Source organism: Melampsora larici-populina (assembly GCF_000204055.1).
Source record: "Melampsora larici-populina 98AG31 unplaced genomic scaffold MELLAscaffold_43, whole genome shotgun sequence".
Classification (NCBI taxonomy): domain Eukaryota; kingdom Fungi; phylum Basidiomycota; class Pucciniomycetes; order Pucciniales; family Melampsoraceae; genus Melampsora; species Melampsora laricis-populina.
In genome coordinates this window covers 823582-830122 of record NW_006768807.1, presented here as the reverse complement: position 1 = coordinate 830122, position 6541 = coordinate 823582, and positions in this window count along the sequence as shown.

Below are 6541 nucleotides of genomic sequence, written 5' to 3'. Positions count from 1 at the left end.
CAAAATGCCCAGTCTGGATGAAATTTCAATAATTACCCCTGATGTCCCACTTTGGGTCAAAAATAAAGGCAGATCAGGTTCCTGACTACCTATATGGGAGTGAACCTGAAAGGGTAAAGCCAAGTAAATCACACCAGATCTGTTACAAGTCTGTAGCATTCGGGGGTTGGACTCTACACCTCACAGTGTAGAGTACAAGGTACGTAACACTCAGTATTCACATGCTACATCTCAATAAAAGTATGGTCACTAACAATTAATTGTTACCAATATATGTAAGGTGTTACAGCTACTAAAATAATCATCGGCAGTTTCAACAAAATGTGTTGCGCCGGGTTTTAACTAAAAACCAGATAAAACCGAGTTTTGCCCCCCCAAAAAAATAAACACCGCCAACATATTTACCTTGAATTTTGTAATCCGAGGTATCCTCGGATGCAAAACCTCGGACAGAAGCTTCCCGAGGTTTTGATCTGAGGTTATTTCCAGGGCAAAAAAATACCTCTGGTGAAAACCTCGGACAAGGTCTGTCCCAGGATTTGCCTCCGATGATGCCTCAGATTCCTCAACCCGAGGCATCTATGCTGGCAGTGAAAATGTCCTGAGAGACCATGAGGGTCTCTCTCTTCTTGTACATAGGGAGAACTTCCATATCCGTCAAAAAGGCTTGGCAAGGAATATCACCTGACAGTAGACAGACTTTCCTTTGAACTTTGTCTCAATAGGGTCTGTCCGAGTCCTCCTTTTCCTCCCCTTCTTTTCATTTCCTCCCTTCCCTTTCAATTTCTCCCCTCCTTGTCGTTTCCTCCCATTTTCTCGGATCCATCCCTTCTTTTCGTTTCCTCCTACTATTCTCGGATCTATCCCACTTCTCCTCATCCTCACCAAGTTTACTTGGCGAGTAAACTTGGTGAGAATTGGTTTTGCTCTAAATCCTGTTTCCAATTTTTTCCGCTAATATCCGTTGATTGGTGTATTCTATAGAGCGGAATAGTTCTGGACTACTCATGATTCAAGGTCTTTGCCTCAATCAACTAAATTCTGACATATAGCAAAGGTGTGTTCACGCAGGCAAAGTTTATGATTTCGAACGGTGTTCAAAAGCAGTCACTGACACCCTGCTTCTGTTCGTTCCCGTCAACTGATTGATAGATGCCAACTAAGCTCTATAGTTCTGATCTAAAGCTCGTGGTTGTCCGGATGATTTTACGTGGGATGCGCTTTTGTGACATTGTCACTAGCCTTGGAATGGAACTCTCACTTACTTTGGTCAGGCGGTGGTATGATCTATACCTAAGAACTCAAGCCGTGGTCACCAACTCCGGCGATCACATGGACCAAGGGCCGCCAAACACTCTAGGTCAAGCTGAGAAGGAATTTGTTCCCGAGGCTCTTTGACTGGATCCAACTCTGTACCTAGACGAGTTACAAAGCAAGATCTCGGATCAGTTTGGCCTTCATGTCTCAAAATGACTCTATCTAACACTACAAGAAAGATAATATTTTCTGGGCAGAAAATTAAATTATTGATACACAAAAATATTGAGAGGCCAGGAGGAGAGCAAAAAAAGAAAAAAAAATGCATCTTGTTCCCCGCGTTGAGAACTTCACTGTGCATATTTTTCCGTATTTTTACAGTCCATATTGATAAGTGTACTAACAATAAACCTCCACAATCATCCAATCACAACCGGTAACAAGCACTGAAATTTCGCTCGATTTTGGGTGCATTGGTAAGCTGGAATTGTCCTCCAAATAGCTCATAATAGGACCACACAGCATGCTGGTCTGCTAAAAAAGATATCACCTTTTTTATACCTTTGTACATACAGATCCATAGAATGATTGGCATACTAGCTACATAGTTCTTGATCTTATGAAAGTTCGAGAGAAAGAGTTCAGCTTTCTAATGCACTTAAAATCGAGTGTTTTGATGCAGATTTGACAAAGTTATAGGTGTTTTCAGGTATCAAAAGTTTCTTTAAACACTAATGAGCCAAATTTCAGTGCTTGTTACAGGTTGTAATTGGATGATTATGAAGGTTTATTGTTAGTACACTAATCAATACGGACTGTAAAAATATGGAAAAATATGGAGAGTGAAGCTCTCACCGCAGGGAACAAGATGCATATTTTTATTTATTTTTTGCCCTTCTCCTGGCCTCTCAATATTTTTGTGTATCAATAATTTAATTTTCTGCCCAGAAAATATTATATTTTGTGTAGTGTAATGAACTGCGACACCGACTCAAATGGACCCAAAAGAAAGCTCGCACAGTGCACCCAAATCAATCTATGGTTGCCCAAGGTGCTTATATTGAGTCGGTACATGGAATAGATCGTAGATGTTTAGTATTTACAGGTTAGTTGTCTTTTATATAACAGTACTCTATAGGTTGCTAATTCTCTGATCATTTGGAAACTTGAACAGATGAAAGTGCCATTACAAAGCGGCAATTGTACCGAGATTACGCTCAAGCGCCTGTTGGTGCAAGGTCAAGCCGACTTGAGAGGCCAACAGTGGCAGTTCGTTGGTTGGCCTTACCCGCAATATCGATGGATGGCATCATCGCTTGCAAAATCCAGATGGGAGGCTATTCTCGTATCGATTTCAAATCATACTTGGAACATGACATAGTAGGTCCCTATTTATTGACCTCTTCCCTTCCTCTCATTACCCTGTCTGACATTTGTCTGTGTACATACAGTTGCCCGCTATGAATGTGTGGCCCGCTGGAAACAGCGTCTTGGTGATGGACAATGCACCCATCCATCACGGTGGGAGGGTAGCAGAGCTGTGCGCGGCGCGCGGTGTGAGGCTCTTGTATCTCCTGACTTACAGCCCTGACTTTAATCCAATCGAGAAAGGATTTTTGGTTCTCAAGGCAAGGTTCAGACGATCTCAAGTGCTTCAAGGTGCCTTGAATTTGGAAGAAGAACAAGCGGCGATTTTTACTACTGCTATGGAAGTTCTGACCCCAACTCTCTGTGAGGCACTTTTTCAAGGCTGTGGCTATCTATGAATAGATTTTTTTTTCAAGTGTTCCCTTATGCAATCCTACCCAAGTATAGTGATCTATCTCGTTTTTGATATGCTTTTGTAAACTTTTTGTGTTTTCTTTGGTTACATTAAGCAAAGCTACAGATATATATAAGAACATGAAAACAAAAGTTGACTGTTTTTCTTTCTATTCTCCCCTTCTGTGATGCTACTTATCAATTATTTCCCTTTTTAAAATTCATTTGGTTACTTTATTTGACTTATTTGAAATCCTTGAATTGAACATGCAAATATATTTGTCTTACTACTGCAGGAGTCCCATCCGGTAATATACATGCATGCCTCTGGAAATAAATTTGAACAAATCCTTACTACAAGAATCATGAACTTGTTCTGCAAATATTAATTTGATTTCTGCCAAAATGATCAAGTCCGTACTTGATCATTTATGAAGTTTTTAACATGTTCCTGAAAAAAAAACTTATGGAATAAAAAGGTTACGTACTAAGAGAATGACACACAGAGAAAGAAAAACATAAGATGTTCCTCAGAAAAACTCATGGAAAAAAATTTCCGTACTAAGTTTATGAAAAACATAACGGGTTCCTCAAAAAAAACTTAAATGATAGAATAATCAAATGGATAAGTGTTCCATAATATGAGCAATCACAAGATGCTCAGAGCGCTCCTACTTATAAGTTATTACTCCAGACTGAATTGCATCACTCTCTCCTCTTGGACAGAAGTGGTGTTTTTACATCACTTCAAGGTCATCGCAAGAATTGACACTTGACACTATTGACACATATAACACTTTGCTTTGATTACCAGTAAAAAGGCCAGATTGGACACGCAATACATAGGTTGGTGGAATCTAACAATGTTGGCACACACATCCACAACGCGCATGAAAGGTTATGTAGAGGTGGGACATAGCTATCTGAAATAGGAAATGAGCATTGAAATCAAGAAACTTTGCAAAACGAGTGATTGTAACAAGATAACATATCAAACCAGTGATTGAAGATTGAGAAAAGATAACATTCTTGAGGTGGAAAGACAATGAAAAACGAGTGAGAAAAGTCTTTACCTCCTAATTGAGCAGAGATGTTAAATGTTGCAAGGTGGAAAGTAAAAGCAAAAGGGGTGAAATTTAACTTTCTGAAGCAAACAGATAAAATTGATTTAATGTTTAGATAATAAGAGGCAATAGGTTTCATTTGGGTGAGCTTTTGACAAAGGTATCTGCAAAGGGTAGGAGATAAGCAAAGTCAGTCAAAGTGATTGAACCCAGGAAGTGAATGAAAACTAAGGATGACATACTCTTCATTTGCTCATCACGAGATTGGGCTGCAGAAATGAGGCCAGCAGCCACTTCGTGATTGATACCCTTCTCAGTCAACCTTGACTCAGTCATGTTGACCGAAGGTATCAGATCCATCCAAGATTCAACACCTGCGTTATTCAATCGACCAGTTGCTGGTAAACACATGCCACAAGGTCAGAGGGGAATGGAAAGGACTCAGATATAACAAAACAAGCTTACCATATTGTGGTCTGGTAAGTTTAAAGGGACTCAAGTGGGGCTTGGTGTCTATATCAGCCTCCTCACGCCCAGACGACTCATCAGAGGAATACAAGATGAGGTCATCAGCCATACCACCGGAAGGGGTCGGGGTGCTTGGGGCGTTTTCGACAGTTGGAATCGGGCCCAAGGAGGAACAAGGCTTTTCATCAGTGTCAGAAGATAACACGACCAATGAACGGGGCTTTTCATCAGGTGAAGAAGAAATTAAGTTGATTGTATGAGAGTTAGAACTGGTGGAGGCGCGTGGATTGCGTTTACAGCTCGGACGGATGAATCAATTGGCTGCCCTGCAAGCGGCCTGGTCAAGGCCACATTGATGAACACGCTCATCAACGTGCATGTCCTTATGAAACACTCGACCTTTCTGCATTTCGATCTTGTATTCAGCGGTATTTGGTGCCATATGCGTGGTTGCCATGACTGCAGCCTAGACATCAAAGAAATTACCAGATTCAACAATGTGAAAAAGCAGATTCAAAAGGATTTGATCAGTTCAATTTGTACTTACAATAGCTTTGGCCCAGATGTATGTACATTGAAGTGTAAAACGGTAATGAAAATGAGGATCCCAGGGAGCCACGAGGATAGTGCCATCTCCACCTGTGGTTCCTTCTTCGGCATGCTTGCGATAGAGTGCTGCTGACGTCTTGTGAAGGGCTACAAGTTTTTCTGACGCCTGTGACACACCGAAAGATTACAAAGTTGGCAGGTTGATTAAGATCATGATTGGAAAAGATTAATCGAAGTTAAAATAAATTAAAATAAATCTCACCTCCAAACAGGCATTAGCTTCAGCAAGATCTTCACTTCCAAGTAGTGGTCTGGTCGCTGAAGCAATCAGCTTCTTGGCTGCACTGACCTGAACATGCGAGTAATTCAAAGATAAGCATGGAGACAAAGCAAAATGAGCAGTTCATCAAAGAAAAGCATTGAGACAAAGTGAAATAATCAAGAGAAAGTGACAAATAGAAAGAAATAATGGCTTACTTGTGCCAACTTTTTGGCCTTTGCGGTTTCATTTTCAGTTTGAATCATAATGGTACCTTTCTTCTTCTTTGAAGCTTCAAGCAAATCAAAAAATTGTTGCCAAGTCTCGAAGCCACGTAATGTCACCTTGGCACGACCAACAATGGCTTTCCAAGTGACTGATTCAGCCAAATAACTGCCGAGTAAAAGATTACTCATACCTGGGGCATAGTCAATACAAATGAAAGCACAGAGACGCTTGAACTCATTTAAGGAAACATCATAGAGACATGCCTTAAGCTCTAAGGGTTCACCCTCATTAAAAAACTTTGAGTCAAGAGTTTCCAACTTCGGAGTACTGGCTGACTGGCGGGTGTTGAATTTGGAGGGAGCAGCCATTGGAACCACATCAACTTGATTCGGAGTGTGTATTTTGAAAATCACCGCTACAGCAACCTCATGCTTTTTATCAAAGATGTTTTGAGGCTCGGTTCCCTTTTGGTAGAGGGACTCAACTGGAAAGGGAGCTGGGGCATCGTCACCGTTGGTGATGGTGGTAATGGATTGAAACACTAGGTGATGAAAATATTAGTATAGAGACAGATACAAATGGATATGCGGAGAGAGGGAGCTTACATTGATTCATGTGCCCTCCAGCCGTCTCTAGATTATACGCCACCCAAGGCTGGCTCGCTACACTTCGCTAAGCTTTTTTCACGTTTTGCGTCAGTGTAGCAACTTTTGATTTCACCTAAAGTCAATAGCTATAGCTGCCGTTACTGAAGCCCAAAATGGGTCAGAAACGGAGCAAGGTACGGCATTTTGCATCCCAAAGTTTCTAGGAGCGATGCTTGGCCGTGATAAAAATCAGGTTGGCGAGGCGGGTTAGCAAGTGCAGAATTGACTTAAAATCAACAACTTGATTGATCAAAGAAGGGAGCATATAAATTTCCAGAGGCATATGGGGGAATGAGAACAGCATAAAA